At 43.8% G+C, this 20,740-nt stretch overlaps 1 protein-coding gene across 20 annotated transcripts in view; it reads left to right on the top strand.

Moving 5' to 3' along the window:
- Window positions 1-20,740, top strand: part of Dlgap1 (DLG associated protein 1) — an 888,020-nt gene that overhangs the window by 801,454 nt on the left and 65,826 nt on the right. The window lies entirely within an intron of this gene.

Below are 20,740 nucleotides of genomic sequence, written 5' to 3'. Positions count from 1 at the left end.
CATTACAAGATGGCTGCTCCAAAGCCTGTATTTCGGCAAGAAGTAAATCAGGTTTTAGTTTGTTTGTTTTGGTGAGACTGGGGTTTGAACTCAGGGTTTCACACTTGCAAAGCAGGTGCTCTACCACTCGAGGCACACCTCCAGTCCCTTTTGCTCTGGTTGTTTTGGAGATGAGGTCTCTCGAACTATTTGTCTGGGTTGACCTTGAACCTTGATCCTCCTGATCTCAGCCTCCCAAGTAGCTAGGATTGCGAGCATAAGTCCCCAGTGCCCTATGCCCAGTGAAATCAGTTTCTTTTGTTTGTTTTGTGGTACTGGGAATGGAACCCAGGACCTTGCACATGCTAGGCAGGCAGTCTACCACTGAGCTACACCTCCAGCCCAGGAAATCAGTTTTGCTAAAGGCCAGCCCTGAGAAGAAGTTCATTCTTATGAAACTCAGAGGAGCAAAGGGCTGTTATAGGAGGGAAAGGAGAAGGATGGAAAGGCTACTGTAGAGTGGGTCTTTATTATCCAGAGCATGTAGCTCCTTTTTTTTTTCTTCTTAGTCTTCTTCTTCTTCTCTGGCCAGCTTATCAAATTGGATCTCAGCCTCCTGGGATTGATGTTTGTACCTCTTTAGATAGACTCATTACTTTTCTACCTCACAGCAATTACCTCCTGTGTGTTCCTTGATGCATAGAAATAAAGAATAAGGATGGGTGTTACACATGCTGAGGTAATCCAAAGGTCACCAGATGTTCTCAGGACTATAAATCTAAAGAAAGATTATTTGGCAGTGAGCATGTTCATCACTTAAGTGTGGCTTCTGTAGAACTTAGAATGCCAAACAAAGGGAGCCAATTGAACCTTGCAAAGGACCACTAGCAAGGGCACAGCCATGGTCACCCCTCCCCTCCAAAGGAGAACGTTTCTGTTTGTTGATGGTTCTATTTTATACAGCAGGTTATCTAAACCCAAACTCTCTAGCAAATAACACAAAGGTTTGCCCTTAATGACAGGGAATTCTTTAGTGTGTGGGTAGGGGAAGGGATATAAGAACTGAGACCAAATTCCATCCTGATGAGTTGCAGCTTTCTTCCTGAGCATGGTGAATGCTCCGGAGCCAGGGCCTCAGTCCTAAGAAAGGCCCTAGGAAATTCTGGCACCTTTGGGACATTGTGTCTGCACACTGCATCTCTGCGCCACTCCAAGGGGTTAGGACATGCAAAATCTTTTAATTTTTCTTTTTCTAGCAGGAGAGTACTGGGGTTTTAACTCAGGGCTTTGCACTTGCTAGGCAGACTCTCTACCACTTGAGCTACTCCACCAGCTCTTTTTCTGTTAGGTATTTCCGAGACAGGGTCCCGTGAACTATTTGCCCCAGGCTGGCTTCAAACCATAATCTTCGGGATCTCTGCCTCCTGAGTAGCTAGGATTACAGATGTGAGCTATAGGTACCTGGCTTATTTAGATTTTTTTTGAGACAGGGTCTCACTATGCAGCCCAGGCTGGCCTCAAACTCTCAATCCTCCTGCCTCAGTTTTCAGAGTGCTGAGATTATAAGAGTGTACCCCCACGCTGGCTCACTCAACTTTAAAAAGGAAATCTGGACCTGAGCTGGGCACTGGTGGCTCACACCTGTAATCCTAGCTACTCAGGAGGCAGAGATCAGGAGGATCACAGTTCAAAGCCACCCCAAGCAATTAGTTCATGAGACCCTATCTCGAAAATACACAAAAAAGGGTTGGTGGAGTGGCTCAAGGTGTAGACCCTGAGTTCAAACCCCAGTACCAAAAGAAAAGTAATCTGAATATCTCTCCATCTAATAACAAGCAACAGTGAGGCCCTTTTTTTTTTTTTCCTTTTTTCTTTTTTATATTGGTACCTGCCTGCCTACACAGGAAACCATTATGGACACGGTTGTTGGATTGGTGTGCACATGTTTTAAAGTCCCTCTTTTCTTTACTCTTACTAGTTTTCTTTCACACAAACTTGCTAGTGGCACTCAGTGACCTGGTTAAACTTTTTGATTTTTTTATCCCTTCCTCCCATCCTTCCTTTCCTTCTTTCCTTCCTCCCTCCCTCCCTCTTCTATACTGGGAATTGAACCCAGGGCCTCACACATGCCAGGCAAGCAGTCTACCCGACCTTCAGCTCCAGCCTTGCAGCTTGCTTTTAATTTCCATAGAGGGCCAGATGTGGTGTCACAGGCCTGTGATCCCAACACTCAGGAGGCTGCAGTAGTGTTTACAGCCCTGGTGCAGTCTGTGATCAGAAGACTTCCAAATTCTTTGTATCCCACTGGGAAGAATCCATGGCAGAACACATGGGTATAAAGGGAGTTTAGTAAAAATTAGGGAAGAGAAATACAAAGGGAAGCATGGTGGGGCCCAGGTGGAAGCCAGAAGTCAAGAGAGTGTGTTTCGGCTCTTCAGGTGCTTTTAAAAGCGACAGTAACCCATGGGAAGGGGAGAAGGAGATTCCCACCCAATAATTAATGAGTGGGGAGAGGAATGGGTAGTTCCTAGCCAGGTGAGGGTGGTTCTTGAGCTAAAGTATGGTTAATCTGAGATATATTTTTTATGAATCCTGAACTTTTCCTACTTTAGCCTGCCTCAGTAGGAGGATCTCGAGTTTGAGGCAATCCTGTTTGCCATCAAGACCCTGTTTCAAAAACTAAAATTAAAATTAAAAATCTGTAGAGGGATGGGAGTATGGTTTAGCAACAGAGCAACTGCCTAGCATATATAAGGCCCTGGGTTCAATCCCCAGCACCATAAAAAACAAAATATTATAAATAAAAATGTTTAGGCCGAACACTTGCGACTCACACCTGTATCCTTAGTACTTGGGAGGCTGAGATCAGGAAGACTGAGGCCAGCCCAGGCAAACAGTTGAAGAGGTTCTCCAAAAGAACCAGAGAAAAATGGACTGGAGGTGTAGCACAAGTGGTAGACTGCCTGCTTTGCAAGTGTGAAGCCTGAGTTCAAGCCCCACTCCCACACACACAAAACAAAAAATCTTTAGAAAGTTAATATCCTGTCACTAAAAAGCTGTTTGACCTTGGGAAAGTCCCTTCACCTCTCTGGTCCTGAAAAAGAAGAAGTTCCAAGCCCCAGGGTCAGAATACTGGAAACATTGTGGTCTCTAAGATCACAGAGTTCTGCTCTTCTTCTTCAAGTCTTAGAAGGGATTTATTTTAGTATAATAAGATAAAGTATAGACAAGTGCAGCAGGCAGAGGGAGAAAAAGAGAAACATTTCCTGTTCCCCATGTGGGAAATGGGAGCAGACTCCTCTGTTCTTCTTTTTACATCTGAAGGATCTCAGACTAACAGGGTGAGTGGCCTGTCCTCAAATTTTATTAGTTTGATTTTTTAGGAGGAGAAGTCTAGTGTATTTGAAAATTAATTAGGTTGGGTTTTAAAAAGCAAATAAGCTGGAGATAGGAATGTGTAAAAGAATAAAAACTAAGTTTTGAGAAACAGAAATAAGATCCTTGATAATTATCCAAATTGGATTGTAGCAAGGAGATATGAATTGGTAAGATGTAGGACTTACCTTGGCCAACAAATATTTACTGATACCCACTTGGAACTTCCGATCCAGTAGGGAACTGGGAAGGTAAATATAATGCAAGAAGTGCTCTGTCAGATGAAAAGTGCAGTGTTCTAAGGAGGAGTAGGAGAGGCATTTGGAAGGACAAATCCTGGTGGCATTGACACCTAAGCTGATATATGAATGAGAAAGAGAGTCTGTCCCTACTGAGGGAATCCCAGGTACAAACTTGATGGGTTAATACCTAGAAGAGTGGTCAGGAAAAGGAAGCTGTAAACCTGAAAAGTGGGTGGGAACTTGACAAGCAGGAATGTCCTAAGCCCAGATGAGCTTTCTCCTGAGGGTAGATCTGATCCACTTTTTCATCTCTTGCTCTAAGAATGTACCACAGTTTGGAAAGAGAGACAAGACAGACCTAGAAAAGTGTTTCTACAAATACTTTTGATGAACAAAATGCATTTTACCTGTTGCCTACTCTGTACACAGATCTGGACACAAACACATAAAGTTTCATGAGACAATACTTATCCTATGTGTGATGAACTCAGATGTTTTTCTGTTAATCGCTTTCTTTTTCTACAAGGTGAGACAGCACGACTCATCTCAGTTGATATCATGACTAATAAGTCACAATTCGAAGTTGGAGAAAGCTTGAGTTAGGAAGTTGGTGTGACACTCCAGAGGAGACAATAAATAGTAAGGATGCAGAATGATTCCAGAGGGATATAAGACAGGAGAGGAGGACCAAAAGGAATTAAAGATAATACCCGGAGTTCTTGCTCCAGCACAAGGAGATAAATAGGTCAGGCGCTAAGCTTGGGAATGTTAACTGGGAGTTCTATTAGGAGGGTAAGTCCCCTTGCCCTTTACTTTTTTTTTTTTTTTTTTTGTCAAACACAAATATATTCCTTAATTTGAGGCATATCCAAAGAACACTACATAACTCCAAAAAGGTTCAATTGTTTTATTAAAAGAGGGAAGAAAATAATGGAGATGGTTAAGAGGATCTCAGTGGACAGGTGTGAGCTAGCATACTAAGCTGGAAGACTCTACATGGAACAACCAGTCCAGATCAAAGACACCTGTGCTTATTTGGGGTTTTTGCCAGGTTGGGAATTGGTTAGATAGAGCCCTATCTTTTCATGTAGCAATCCTGTTGGTAGGGGTTAGTTTTATAAAGTTGGCATCCAATTTAGAACTCACCCTCACTAGTTCATGACTGTCCCAGGCATCTCTTCAGCACTTCCCAGAAAAATGGAAATACTATTTACTTTATTCTGAGTGCACACTCGAACAGCATCGGGTCAAAGGATTCTTTTCTTTTCTTTTTTTTCCCCTGCCTCTTTTCACAGCTTCCAGCCCCAATCCTCCAGCATCTAAATCTTTTATTTTGCAAAGCCATAGGGAGTAATGGTAGCCTGTTGCTAGTGGGAGATTTTGAACAATAGGTGTTTCTGAGCCTGGTTTATTGGAACGGTCTTGTCTGTGTCCTGGGGGAGATTGTAAATGAGATGTCAACAGGGGCTCTTTTGTATGGATGGCATTCATCCCAAAGGAGAGGAATTCCCTTACTGTGCTAGTATTTAAAGCAGATTTGTTGCTGCTTTTGCTAAAACTTCTTTATCCTACTGCCGGAGCTAACAGCAATGAATGAGTCACTCGGTGTGATTGTAACTTCCTTCCCTCCTTAGCAAAGCAATGAGTCAGTCATTTACATTTGGAAAGGAAGCTCCTAAGAAGATTTCTTGGATTTTCATCAGCTTGAGCCTCTTTTCTTGACCGTCACGTGGGCAAGATCTGTAAGCAATCCTGTTAACCCCAAGCGAGGGGAGTCTAGCCCAGCTGTTTTCTCACTCCCTGGAAAACTTCTTGCTGTTTTTTTGGTTGCTTTCTCTTTTAAATCCAACAAGAGAAACAAACACAATTTCCTGCCTTAAGCCTTTTCCTTTTCTCCCTCCCAACTGCCCTCTCTCTTTTAGCAAAGGACAGGCAATTTCAGTGTACTATAATTACTGCCGGCTGCCTAACTCCACCCTTAGAAGATAAGGCAACCATTTTATTACCTCCCAGCCAGGTGCCTGAAGGTGACAAGACTTGCCTTTATCTGGGGACCTGACAAGGTTATCAGCAACTGCAAATGGACTGAACCTTGGAGCAGTAGCCATCAAAATAATTCACTTCCCTGTGATCCATTTTCCCACCCTTCATCGGCAGTTAATTTCGATCCACAGGCTTGCTCTCCTTTCCTCAAGTTTTTCCGCATTCCTGCACCCGAGTAAATCGGGTATTCTATTTGGGACCTCAGCCACAGTAACAGAGCAGTGTCAGCTGCCACCATGAGCCAAATCCACCACGGGCCCAAACAACACACGCTGTTTCAGCATCCTCAGACTCAGTAAATTTCAGGGTTCATAGTTGATTTTTTGTAATTGTTAATAAAATCTTTGACTTTAGGATGCTACAAATCAAAAGAAATTCAGATTTTATTATTTTAGTCTTACTGGGGATTGAACTCGACCTCGAACTTACTAGGCAGGTGCTCTACCACTTGAGCCAATCCACTAGCCCTGCCTCTGCTTTTTATCATTTCTTTTAAAAATTCGAATGTAAAGCTGAGGTTGTGGTACATGCCTGTAATTCCAGTACTTGGGAAGTTGAGGCAGGAGGATCTCGAGTTCAAGACCAGCGCGGGCTAAGTGACTCACACCTATAATCCTAGCTACTCAGAAGACAGAGATCAAGAGGACTGAGGTTTAAGGCCAGCCACGGCAAATAGTTTAGGAGACCGTATCTCGAAAACACCCCAACACAAAAAAGGGCTGGAGCGGCTCAAGTGGTAGAGTACCTACCTAGCAAGCAGTGAGACCCTAAATTCAAACACCAGTACTGCCAAAAAAAAAAAAAAAAAAACTATAATCCACAACAGGAGGCAGTGCAGAGCTTGTTTTAGGTCATAAAAAAGTCTAGTGCTTGATCTATTTATGTCAACACTTTGCTAACATGTGTGTTTCTGTACAACAATTTGGGCTTTTTTGTGGTGCTGGGAATCAGAGCCTACACGAGCAAGCTGAGCCATAGTCCCAGCTAATTCTGTGATTCAAGCTATTTTTTGAGGGATTATCTCAGTTATCACTTGGGTTGGAATTGATACAAACACATGCATTAAAAAAAGAAAAAGAATTTCCAAGCTGTGTGTACTAGGTAGAGCTTTCATGAGTGAGCAGTGCCCTTGCAGATGAACTTGCAGCCAGGATCCAGAACTGCAGCAAATCAGCTGGTACCCTGCTGAGCCTGGCACTGCTGACCCTCCTGCCACTACAAATTATAGTGGGCCAAGGTAAAGAAAAAAATGTGCTGGCTTTTTTTTTTTTTTTTTGCTGTCTGTGAAGTCAGACTGTAGCCTGAGGACTGGAAAGAAGAGGTGGGGCTGAGAATGGGTGAAAAAGTGAATTTATAAAGCATACACACGATCCTGCAAATGTTTAGTGTTTATCTAAAAGGATACATCAGATTACCCATTCTGTATTTATAGAGACATCATCCCATATGCAACAGTTAAAAGCTTCTACTAGTGCTCCTAGACCATTATAATAAAAACCAAAAACGATGTCTGGGAGTAGTATGACACACATGCACTGTGATAAACCAATGCACATCTGGAATTCCACCAGAAGAGACAATGTCAGAGTGCTGTATAATCAAATCTGATACTGAGACTCGCAGAGTGGTTCAAATGGTGGAGCACCTGCCTAGCAAAAAAACTTGACCCCCGAACCCTAGATCTCTCCCTCCCTACCTCCTTCCCTCCCTCCCTCCTTCCCTTCTTTCTTTTTTTTTCTTTTTGTGGTACTGGGGTTTGAACTCAAGGCCTTCACCTTGAACCACTCTGCCAGACCTTTTTTGTGAAGGTTTTTTTTTTCCAGATACAGTCTCCTGAACTATTTGCCTAGCCTGGCTTTGAACTGCGATCCTCCTGATTTCTGCCTCCTGGGTAGCCAGAATTACAAGTACTCACCAATGGCACCCGGCAATCTCTCCTTTCTTAAAAATATAAAACTTAGCAGGGCACCAGTGGCTTACACCTATAATCCTAACTTATTCAGGAACCAAAGATGAGGCAGATCAGGGTTCGAAGCCAGCCCAAGCAAATAAAAACTTGGACTGGGGATGTAGCTCAAGGGGTGGAGCGCTTGCCTAGAAAGCCCTGAGTTCAATACCCAGTACTGCAACAAGAAATAATAATAATAATACATAAAACCTCATTCACTCACCAACACTCCACCCACTACTACATCAACACCATCCTCACATACCCTCTACAGGTAGGACCCTGTCCAGAACACAACATGCCTCTTCAGGAGGAAGCCCCTTGGTGGGAGCACTTACTTCACAAGGGTTTGCAGGTTTGAGTGGGACATCATTCCTCTGTCCTCATTTGTGAAAACCATCACCCAAAACCTGACCTTGGAACTATCTGCAGTGCGACTACACCTGTCCTGCACACCCATTCAAGTACTCAACTGCTGGGTGTGCCAGGTATATTAGTGCCTACAATCTCCAAAGCTCTGAATTCCAAGCACATTTGACTACAAGAGTTTCCAATTTGGGCTTCCACATAGTTCCCCCAAAGGGTTCAAAGGAGAATGTTTAGGGCAAAACCAGAGACTGCTCTTTCAAAGACAATTGAGGTGATCTCAGTGGGAAGAGTCCCATTTCCAAGCCATCTCTACCTGGGAGAACTTGAGCAAAGCAACCTCCAGGACTCCTTTTCATCTCCAGAACTGAGACCACAACCTCCTCTGCAGGGTTGTTTTTAAGAATTTAATGAGACCAGCTATAGCACCTGCCTTTATTAAACACTCAACAACTGAGGGGGAGTCGGGAGAATAAATTGATACCAAGTTTAATTTTGACTTCAAAAGCTTTGTAGGTCATTTTTATTTAATTTTGGCAAATGACAAGTATTTCCTCCCTCCCATGGAACACAGTCCCTTGTACTTGCTGGGCAAGAGCTCTACCACTGAGCTGCACTCCAACACCCCAGTAAGGTGGTTTTTAAAAATGCAGTGTTTAAGGAACACTTTGGAGTAGGAAGAGGGCCCTGAGGCACACCTGGACAGGTTCCTCCCAGATCTGAGCCCTCCTCTATCATCAATGATAGTTGGATAATGAAATGTTATTTTAAGCCCAGATCCTGCTATTTGAGTATCTGTGACAGGCAAGCCTGCTTTCTGGGCCAAGCAGACTGATGGTAAACAAAGCTCCAGGTTAACTCAGATAGTTTTCCTTTGAGAAGGGGAGTTTCAGGAGGAAGGAGGAAGAGAGTAGGATGAATAATTAAATGCTTCAGTACACACCCCCAGAGCTGCCCAGCAGCCTCCCTGCCTTCCAGATGCAGACAATTATTCCTCATCAGGAGGGGATGGGTGGGTGTATTTTCTTTCTTCTACACTTCTGCACACAGATTGTTTCCCCAGGTTTGGGGCTTTTAGTTCATCTTGTGCAAAAGCTCTGATGTATGAATATGAACAGCCTAGGAAGACACTATTGGTAAACTCAACCAAGCTGTGTGGCAGTTAGGACTTAGCAGGACTGGACTCCCACTAGACAGGATGTACCTAACTTGTACACCTGCCTCTCAGTCCCTGAAGCCCGATGCATCAGCAATATGTGCCAATACCCTGCTTCCAAGTAGAAACTCTCAGCCCCTCTATACACCCTCAGGATGGGTTCACTCAAGTTCCACTCTGTATACTGACATGGCAAGGCCTCAGGTTGTGGAATTCCATTCCATGTTTGTCCTAACATTCAACTCCAAGGTCTCAATGAGTAGATGACACTAATTCTCATGAAATAAAACCAGGAAGTAAAGAAAGTTCCCGGGCTCTCAGATATACATCATATTTGTAGGCAGAGCATGGGACAAGAAATGCAGGAATGATAAGGGGTGGAAGGAAGCAAGAAGAAGAACAGCAGCCTCACAGGAAAAGAGCAGTTAGCATCCTGGGCCCTCAGCAGCCATGTGCTTGGTAGCACTGGGTAAAGCCAAGCAGAGAGAGAAAGGAGGCCACTGAGTGGATAATCCAGAAGTGACAGTAAAAACTAACTTTGTGTGAGTGTGCTGGGGATGAACCCTGGGGCCTCATGCATGTTAGGTGCATGCTCGACTACTGACATATATATACCCCCAGTCTCCTCAGGTGACATTATATTGTGATGTGACATACTGGCTCTATGTTAAAAGCTGGCCAGTCATAAGTGTACTTGGCTAGTACTTAACCAATGCCAATCAGAAGTGGGCATTGATCCAAAGGGGAAAAAAATAAGTGGGCATTGGTGACAAGAGGTTAAACAGGTGTCCACTGGTATCCTTAGGGGATTCATTCCAGGTACCCCCTGCTCACCATGGATGCCAAAATCCTCATATATTCAGGTCCCTGGTATGGTACCTGCATATAACCTGTGCACTCCATTCCGTCTCTAGATTACTTCTAATGCTTAAGACAATTCAAGTCTTATGTAAATAGTTATCATACTGTATTGTTCAGAGAATAAGAAGAAAAAAGTCTGTACATGTTCTATACAGGCACAAATTTTCCTCCAAATAGTTTCCATTCATAGTTGGCTGAACCTGCAGGTGCTGAAGCCATGTATAGAGAGAGAAGGCCACGGACAATGGCTTTGCTGAGATACTCTCTTTATTTCTGCTTTGAGGACTTTTCTTTCCTGATTGTTAGTCCCTTTTCCTTTTTCTCTTGAAGGTCTCTTCTGTTTCCCTGTCATTTGTTCATGTAACAAGTGTTTACAAGTCACGGTGTGACTATGTGACACATCTAGTCTAAGTAGGCGGTGACATCTGTGAATAAGACAGACAACAATGCTTGACCTTGTGATTCTGATATCCTTAGTGAATAACCTCTCAGACTGAGGGGGGAGAAGAGGAGGAGTCGTCACCCAATAGAGAATATAAGAGCACATGAGAAGTGACATCTGACAAGAAATGAAAGGTAGTTGACTAAAAGCTTCAAAGAACAATGTCCTCCTCCCTGCTCCTGGCACCATTCCCATTCCAGCCTCTGAGACTTGGTCTGCCCTAACCTGAGGGGTTGGTAGACCAGCTGCCCAAACAGGAAACCTTATATAATTCTGCAACCTTGACCTTGGGCCCTGAATCTTCCCTTTCTGTAAACAATCTATTCAACCCAGGAAGACCTGCAGACCTGACTAGGACACATTTTGAAAAACACACACATCATTTTACAAATGTTGACAAAAAAATCCCTACATCTAAAAGGAAGCCATCTATCTGACTCCACAACTCGATGGTGGAAATCACTTCATAAAGTAATGGAACAAATAGAAATTTAATCCTTAGTGATAAAACTGCCGGTTTTGTGTTCGTGGATGACTCAACAGTACCTGTTAGAAAGGCCCGGAAAATGAGCGATGAAATCCTGATCACATTCCCGACTGGAAACAACATTCCTGCCTTGGAAATTAGTAAACCCGATGTTCTGAACACCTTGATTTCAACATGTGTGCCCTGGTTCTATGAAGGTTAGCATTTGTCTGAGCCACTATCCAAATGATGCTTACTTACAGCCCCAGGTTTTAGATGGTCAGAGCAAACACTAGCCAAATGGCGATCTACTTTCAAGACATTCTTTTGAAGTTAGTGATTTTAGGCAACTATTGGTCTCACATATGGTAACCTTCAGTTTCTAATTTTAACTGATTGTCAAGCTTCATTAAAAGCCCACATTACAAGCTGTAGACCTAGACCTGAACCTTCTAAAATGACCTTCCCAGCTGAGAAGGCTGGTACCTGTAATCCTAGCTACTCAGGAGGCAGAGATCAGGAGGATCGTAGTTCAAAGACAGCCCAGGCAAATAGCTTGTGAGACCCTATCTGGAAAAATACCCAACCCAAAAAAGGGCTAGTGGAGTGGCTCAGGGGATCACTAGCTCAGCCTGGCCTCCCTCCAACTCTGGATCCTTCTGTCTTAGCCTCCAATGTGTTAGGATGACAGGCATATGACATCACATCCAGCTAACATCCTGTAACTTAATTAACTAATGGAACTTTCTGAAGAGAACAGTTACTTTGATCTGAACCTCTTTCCACTTGTCATTCCAGAGGCGGGTGGAAGGGGTGTCCTGTCCCTTGGATTGGCTGGAACTACCAGCAACTCACAACTATGCTTCTTCATTCCTCCAAAGCAGAGCAACAGGGTGGAAGCAATACCTGAGAAGCGGCATGTGAAAAACACTGCCCTTAGCAGTTTCCTGGTGTTTGCCGCGCAGTTGTGAAAGAGAGAAAGTGGCTGTGGAGGCGTGCTCTCTCTCCGGAAAACTGGGCCCACAGTCTGGACATTTTAGGTAATCCCTGCACACAGGCTAACTGGACGACAGGCAAGGTGAATTAGAAATGCTTCAGGCCAGGGAGAAAGGTGTCCACACACAGCTCTACAAACTCAGATAACCATGGAAAATGTGACTCCCATACAGCAGGAATCCCCAGTGTTAGTCCCCTCTGCCATTTAGACAATCTTTGGCTGTGTAGAATGTGGAGACATAGAATAAAAATGGCAAGCACTACGTTTTAATTTGCCACCTTAAAAATATTACCCCACCTGGTGTTAAAAAAAAAAAAATCCTTGGCCTCAATCCAGAGGTTTTTTACCTCGCACGCAAGGGAAAATTTTTGTTATGGTGCTAAGTGAAAAAGCAAGACATTCTAGTGGCAGAGCGCCTGCCTAGCAAGTGTGAGGCTGAGTTCAAATCCCAGTACCACTAAAAAAAAAAGACATTGAGTTTCCTTCCATTCTTTAAGCTTTTTGGAAGACAAGTCCAGAGAGGACGTCCACTCCTTCCACAGCTCTACTCACCTTGCAGCTTGAGCCTCTGAACTGAGTACCTAAGTGTTGTTCCAAAGTTTGCCGGCAGGGAACGCTCGAGAGCAGGTCTGCCTGCAGCACTCATTTGTTTTCTCAGATCTTGGATTGGGAGGGAGGGGCTGGGTGTGGGGGCGGTTGGGAAGATACAGCTAGCCTGAAAAACAAGAAGAAAAAAAGCAATTGTTCCTTGAAATTATGCCACTTGCCATTTTCTAAGTCAAAGGTTGCCACGTTACCTGTTGCCAGGTTCCTGAGAGTGCGGGTGCGGAGGGGGTATGGGAGAGAAAGGCACAGCCCCCCAAGTCTGGTGGATTTCCAGCCCTTTTGACTGAGCTGGCGGTGACATTCGGAGAGCAGCTGCTGAGCATTGTTTGGTTGTAGCTCTGAGGAGTGGCTGCGTCTTACATCATTTCCAGGCATCAAGTGCCTGAAGCCTTTTTTTTTTTTTTTTTTTTTTAATGACTTTAACTTTCTGATCCCTCCCTCCCTTGATTTTTGTACAGTATACGCTCTGTGCAAAACAGCCTCGCCTCAGGAAGCCCAAATTTTGTAGCAACTTGTTAAAACAACTTGAGCGCCCTTAAAAAAAAAAAAAAAAAAGTTGTGACTCTGGAACAAACCTCTCCACTCTTCCTCCCCTGTGAGAACAATGTTGTGTTTGATTAGCAGTGTAGCTGGCTCCCCAGAACGGGCGGCTGCTATCAGTTGGATAGATCTCACAGCCAGACATGCCGAGGCTTGGGGCATTTGTCTGGCATTAGGAAGTGTCTGGAATACTAGTAACCACCAACTGGCAGGCAGGCGTGTGACTACAGGAGTTTTCTCCTGTCCCTCCTACCCCCTCTTCCCCCTCCCCCGCTTCCTCTCGCCGCTTTCTCCTCCCCCCACCCAGACAAGCTTTTTTCTACTTTGGGAAAAGTTGAATTCGTCATCTTTCTGATTTTCGTGGAGGATGGCTTTAGTGAAAATCACAGCCACTTTCCTGGAGCCAAAACTAACCAAGTGAGACTACTGTGGGATGCCCAGTGCTGGAGAGGAGGGAGTAGCCCCCACCCGACAGCGTCAGCTCTGCTTTCTTTGCCACTGACCACCAGCCACACTTTGGGTGGCCTGGAAATGGCAAGCTGTAAATATTTTTGAAACAAGGTAGTGACTTTTCCATGTGTGTTTCATTGGGTAGAGTTTCTTTCTCTAACATTTTATTCTTTTTTAAGAAATATTTATTATTTTATTTGTTGCAGTGGTGAGGATCAACCCAGGGCCTGCACATGCTAGAAAGCCCTCCACCACTGACTTACACCTCCAGCTCCTTTTTTGGGACAGCCTCACTATGTTCCCTGGGTTGGTCTGGAACACCTGGACTCAAGGAATCCTCCCACCTCAGTCTCCTGAGTAGGAATCTGGGACAACAGGTTCGAGCCACCTGGCCTGACTTCGGTATTTTAAAAATCAGGCTGGTGGAGTGGCTCAGGTGGTAGAGCAGTTATAAAAGCCAGCAAAAGTCACAGCTGGTGCACCTCTTATTGGAATTCATTCACTAAAGGTCTAATGAGTTCATACAAGGTGGGAGGGCTGGAGGAGTCTCTCTCACGGGAAGCATTAGGCTTTACTGGAGCAGGTGGTTCGTGGGACATGAAGACAAGTAATACAAGTGGTCCAGGTTCATAGAGGTGGGTTATGGAGTCTGAGAATTTAACTCTACCCATAAGCTATATGACTTACAGACATCCATTACCTTCCCTAAGCTTTAACACATCCATCAGTCAAGTGGAGGTGTGCACTCTTCCTTGTACGTGAGACCGTGGCTATTAAATTGTTATCACTGTGTCTTGTGCTGCTTTGGATGATTAGGAGGATCTAATGGAGCATTAAGGGTCTGAACTAATTCTCCAGCACATCATCTTTGCTCTCACCTGGGTTTGTGCTTTTTCCCAGTGAAGGACCCAAGTCAGAGCACTGATTTGTCTGGCACGGGATGGGGAGGCCTACCGGCCATAGCCCTTAACTGTGAAGAACAGGCCTTCTTGGGCCTGCCTGAATGGCAGGAGCAGCAGCAAATTTCTGTGTTAGCAGATTCGTCCTCCTTGGTGCCCAAATACTTCCTGGAATGCCAGAGAATTCATCGTTGTCTCCAAAACAGTCTCATTGGTGACTTCTTTCCTGGCCTCCTCTTTTGGCTTCCTTCTTCCGCTATGTCACATCACTTTCAATGAGACCCTACTCAAATTCTTTTCTACATTTCACTCATATTCCAAAAGCCACAGGGGCTCCAGTTTGAAAGAAATCTTGTCCCATCACCTATCAGATGTTGGTATAAGTTCTATAAAATTTCTCAGCCCAAAACTGAGCTTATCTATGTTTGCATACATCCAGGGACTGAGAACTCTCTACCCAGTGAAGTCTTCATATTCCATGTGTGGACAACTGGCAACTAGAAGATTGTTTTGAATTGGTCGTTTCTTTTATTGTTGGGGGCATGGGCCTTGTGCATATCAGGTAGGCACTCGTTCACTGGGCTACCTCCTGAGGCCTAGGGGATTATTCTTTCTGTCTCTGAGTTCTGACCTCTGTGTTTTCCATCAGGAACTTAGGGACAACAAGTCCATGCTATCCTCCATAAAACTGCCCTCCAAATAACTGGAAACCATCCGATCTTCCTTCTCTTCTAAACGAACCATCCCCATCCCGTTTCCTTAAATGATTCCTCATGACCCACAGTTTGTCTCTCTTCAGAGCACCCTGCTGGAGATGTGGCTCAGTGGAAGAGAGCTTGCCTGACATGCACAAGGCCCTGGGTTTGATCCCAAGCACTAGGGATGTGTGGGAGGAGGGCAAAGTACCCAGAATTCACTGCAAAGCAAAGTGTCAGTCGTATTTCCCTTTTAGAAAAAGGTGTCTTACCTGACAGTCAAGCCTAAAATCTACTGCTTCCCATTCTGGGTTTCTGCAGTTGTCTCTTTAGGCCCCACATTTAGGTTCTCACACATTTCTTTTTTCCTTTTGGCCTCTTCACAACATTTTGCTTTCTCAAATAGCCTGCTCTTTCAACTTAGCTCTCTGGTATGTTCCTACTTGCTCCACCTGTGCTTTGTTCTCTGAATCTGCAAGTGTTTGGTGTCTCTGGTGAGGGGACAGCATTTTCTTTGTTTGATCTTCAATCTGTTGCAGATCAATGATTTGCTAAAATGCAATAAAAATGAATTACTGGAAAAAGAAACTTTAAAGAGCCAAGACATACAAAAACAAAAAAAACAAGCCCACTGTTTTCTTTTTATTAGATTCAGCAGACAAAATACTCTATAAAATTGCTGTAAACGTTTATAAAAGCTTAATCTCAATTTTCATAGCATGGAGCACAGTAACACATGCCATGGGTTGGGAATCGCCCCATTCTGCAGACACCACTTTGAATAGCCCTGCTGCATACACAGAGGTATGCCAGAACTGCTTAGCAACCGGCTCTCCAGAGACAAACTTGCTGATTTATAACACTTGCCAGTTTCCATGGTGTGGACACCCACACCAAGGTCAGTTTTAAGCAGCAGGCAGAGGTGGGAAGACGCTCACAATCAGCATCAGTGAATGGATTAAGAGTTAGGTCCAGAGTCTGTGTTCCCATTTCCTGCGTGGAGGAAATGCTTCTCTCTCTTTTATTGCCTCCCCCACTCCAACCCACCCCCGTTCCTCTCCTAATAAACTTTACTGTTACTTTTACTAAAAAAAAAAAAAAAAGTTAGGTCCAGTATTTGGGAGGCAGAGATCAGGAGGATCTCGGTTTGAGGCCAGCCTGGGCAAAAAAAGTTTGTGAGACTCCTCCTCTCAATGAAGAAAATGCTGGGCCTGGTGGTGCACACCTGTCATCCCAGCCATGGTGGGAAGCGTAAAATAGGAGGATCTCAGTGCAGACTGGCCAGGGCAAAAAGCAAGATCCTATCACCAAAATATTGAGAGGAAAAAGGGCGGGGGACATGGTTCAAGTGGTGGGGTAACTGTCTAGCAAGCATGAGGCCCTGAGTTCAAACCCCAATACTGCCATAAAAAGGTCAGTTCCAACATCCCATTATCAATCACATAAGATTTTTCTAAAAATCTTTTCAATAAATCCCTTCCTTTTGAAGTTTGGTTAAACCACTGCTGTTTAACTAGACCAAATCAGAAAAAAAAAAAAAAAAAAAAAAAAACTGCCCTCAATAGATATGAGATAGTATTGGAGGCAGCCCTTCCATGTCTGGTGGTCTTCAGCGCAGCAAAATGAGACCACCTGGTACAACTCACAGCAAATCCGAGGTTGCTGAGTTCTAGTGGAAGCTGCTGCTTTTCAAGGCTGATCAAATCACGGCTTGCTTACGTAGGGGAAAAAAACTCAAGGTAAGAGTGACCACGTATGTAGGTCAGTGGTGGAGGACTTGCCTAACTTACTCCAGGCCCTGGGCTGACCTCAGTACCACCAAATCGAACAGCTGTTCAATTATATCTAATCGTATCTTTGTAGGCAGATAGACTTTGTCTTTGGTTTTTTTTGTTTTGTTTTGTTTTGTTGCAGTACAGGGATTAAAATTAGGGGCTCTATTACTCAAGCCACACCCCAGTCCTTTTGCTTTTAGTTTTGTTCTTCAGTTAGAATTTCCTGCTTCTGCCTGGGCCAGTGTCAGACCCAGATCCTCCTACCTTTGCCTACTGAGCAGCTGGGATTATAGATGTGTACCACCATATCTGGCCCTGTAGATAGTTTTTTTTTCAATTCATTTGTTGTCATATCATACTTTTTTTTTTTTAGTGGAATGGGTGGTTTGAACTCAGTGTTTCATGCTTGCAAAGCAGCCATTCTACCACTGGCCACACCTCTAGCCCATTTTGCTCTGGTTATTTTGGAGATGGAGTCTCAAGAACTATTTGCTAAGCTGTCCTTGAACTGTGATCCTCCTGATCCCAGCCTCCCAAGTAGTTAGGATTACAGGCGTGAGCCACCAGTGCCCAGCTCATCTTGCTTTTATCCTCATGGGCTTGCTCTCTCATATTTGAAAAAATTTCTAAAATCCCAGTAACCAAGAACTGCTAGACAATTCCTCAATTATAGCTTTATGGTATATGACTCATTGGTTTAGTCAATAAGAATTTATTAATAAATCAATTAAAAAGTGGATTTGATGCCTGTTTTGTGGACACCTGACATTTGCATGTTTTTTTGTTTTTTGTTTTTTTTTGGTGGTCCTGGGGTTTGAACTCAGGGCATCACAATTCCTAGGCAGGTGCTCTACCACTTGAGCCACTCCTCCAGCCCCATTTGCATTCTTGAGTGGTGAGAGAGTCTAGTATTTTGCCAGAAAACCTTCAAGACTCACTCCAGAATAAAATAATTCTTGGCCTAGCCCCTGCTAAGGCTTACAGCAGTGGTATTATCTTTCAGTGCAAATGCAGACTATGCTGACTAGTTGCCTAGAAGCTGAAATCATAAGAATGTGTTCTTTTTGTAATGTCTTTAATTTAAATTTAATTTTATTACTTCTCAGATGTAAAGACCAATTTCCAATGGATCTGTGTACCACAGTGTCGACTGAATGAACACAATGCCACTGGGATGCCACTTTGCTCTGCAAGTGTCCTTACCAGTGCACAGGAATACTTTCAGACAGCTTTTTCTGGGGGTATTGAACCAGGATCCAGAGAAGGGAAAAAATAAAAATCATTTCACTTGAAAGAACAAACAAGCATATCAGGATAAAGCAACAGTAGTCATGATTAAATACATCATTTCAAGTTCCTCTTGAATAAAAGTAGTGCTTGTTGGGATTTTTTGCTGTTGTTTTGGTTGTGTTTTGAGACAAGGTTTCAGTGTGTAGGCTGGCCTAGAACTCATGATCCTCTTGCCTCAGCCGCCCTGATACTAAGATTACAAGTGTATCTTAGTATTTTAGTATTTTACCATGCCCAGCTTAGCACTTGTGTTTGTAAATCATTCTTTTTAAGAATGTTACTCTTAATAAACGAGGAGTTTCAGTGTATCTACATCACTCAGTTTCTCCTTTGGTTTAGTTTCTCCTTTTGTTTATGAACTTGTGTTCTGCCTACTATATGCTTGCAGATACTCAGAACTTCTCAGTGGGTTCTAAATCACCTGTGTGCCAATTCATTGAGAGACTTTTTTTTTTTTAAGTCACTCTTAGGAGAGAAGAGCGAGCCTGTGTTGGGGAGACGCCTGTGAGGGGGAGTGGGTCAGGTCCTAACATGGCCGCCCTTTCTGTTCACCCTAACAGCCTGTAGAACTGGGAAGGAGTGATACTGGGGAAAGCTGGGGAATTGAGTTGTGTGATTTTCTGTAGTAGTCTTGGAGTGTAAAAGAACTGGGGAATGAAGAAGGGAATTAGAAGTGTGGGTTGTGATTTGGAGCTGAAAGGCACTCTAGGCTGGGGGTGTAGCTCAGTGGAAGAGCACTTGCCTCGCCTGTGCAAAGCACTGGATCTGCTCCCAATTTCCAAAAATAAATAAACAAACAAACAATCATAAAGATTTGAATTCTTTTAAAATTCCCGTTTGGCGACTGTAGGGAGCTTCACTGAGTCCATTCTAGCAGAATCCTACCAAACTTCATACAGCAGTAAAACCTAGTAACAAAGTCAGTCCAATAATGCACCATGGCAGATGGCTCCTGTCCTCTACTTGGCTCCAGAATTGAAGTGGAGCAATCTGAAGTTCTTACCACCTTTGGGCCAGGGAGACAGTGAAGTTGCATCCCCAGCACTGACCCTGTCCAAGCTCACACTAATGAAATTGCAGTTGTGGAATGTGTGGACCATCAGGAGGCAGAGGTCCACACACTCCAGCCATTACACTGGAATGTAATGAATTAGGATCCAATCACCCCTCCCATTACCACATCAGGGCAAGAATTTTACTGCACATTACAGCAAATGAAATAATTAATATTTTTGGCTGTGGCATCCAGTTTAATTATCCACACCAAAAAAAGGATCTGGGAAAGCTAACAACAACATCATAATAAATAATCCAGAAGATCAGACATTTGACGTTGGAATGTGTTATTTAGCTTCTTTGGAATACGAGTGAGTCAAATGTCCTGAGAATCCATTTAAAGCAAAATAATGAGTTCACATTGAAAAGATTTGTCTTAAGACAAGTAATATAATGAGGTAGTTTCATTAGATTTCAGTAGCGAGCTTCTATCCTAGTTGTGGTTCCCTCTCTTCTCCCATCCACTCTGGGTCTTCAGATGGATAGCTGAGATTGAGTGTTGTCTCTGACAGGGTTCCCGCCCTTCTACCCTTTCTGAGAACCAGGAGAGAGATCCAATGCCTTCAGCATTTTATGACTTAGCCAGAGACTTAGCTGTGGGCCAGTGAGCGAATCTGAGGCTCTTCTCTGGCCTCCAAGCACACTTCGATCTCCCCGCTAGGGGCATTTTTACCAGGGTAACTAAGGGGTGACCACATTTTTATTATGTTACCCGCCCCCCCCACTAGAGCACATGTGATATTGTAATGTGTCATTTGCATGATTTATTCCTTCAATTCTCAGGCAATCCCCGGGGAGCAGCCAACAAAACTGTTGCTATCTCTTTTATGGTTAAGGAAATTACTCCGAATCACAGGGCAGTAGAGATCAGAACAGCATAATAGGACCCTTGTGTTTATTGTTCATTATAGGATATTTTCTTTGTGTGGCCAGAGGAAACAAGGTCAATACTGAAGCAAATATTTTATAAAGTGAGATGGTCCAAGTGACAGCTTCAACCATAGGCAGCAAGCTGGGATTGTGTGGCCAGGTCTAGTTGATATCGTATAACCAGAGGGATGCCAGCTGTGAGAGGAAAAGAAGTGGAGGGGGTGGGAGGGTGAGTTTACCCTGTGAACATCTGGCAATAGCTCAAATTGGTTTTAAGGGGACCAAACACAAATTTTCAAAAAGTTGCTTTAAGAAATTGCTCTTTGTGGACAGGAATTCCCACTTGGAAACTTAATCGTTCTCTCTTAATCTTCCTTTCCCTAAATCATGTTCCACAAATGGAAAACTGAAAACCAATGTGTAAAGCTTGTCCAGGACCTTCTGTATTATAGTCAGAAGGCTGGAGCCTCAGGGAGGACCTCAATGAAAGTGTAAGAGCAGCTGCTGGTGAATGGATTCAGGCCCTTGACTTGGTCAAGTGTCCCGAACGAAGCCACTTCAGGGACTAGGTTCACGGAGACCAAATGCACACTCAAAAACTCATTTATAAACAATAGCATGAATTTAAATTTCCATTAGGAGACTTTTGTACAGTGTATTCCCTCTTAGTGAATACTGTGATTA

This window comes from Castor canadensis, chromosome 4, assembly GCF_047511655.1.
Source record: "Castor canadensis chromosome 4, mCasCan1.hap1v2, whole genome shotgun sequence".
Taxonomy (NCBI): Eukaryota; Metazoa; Chordata; class Mammalia; order Rodentia; family Castoridae; genus Castor; species Castor canadensis.
Note: the sequence above shows the minus strand (reverse complement) of the source record. Positions and strands in the feature narration are given on the sequence as shown.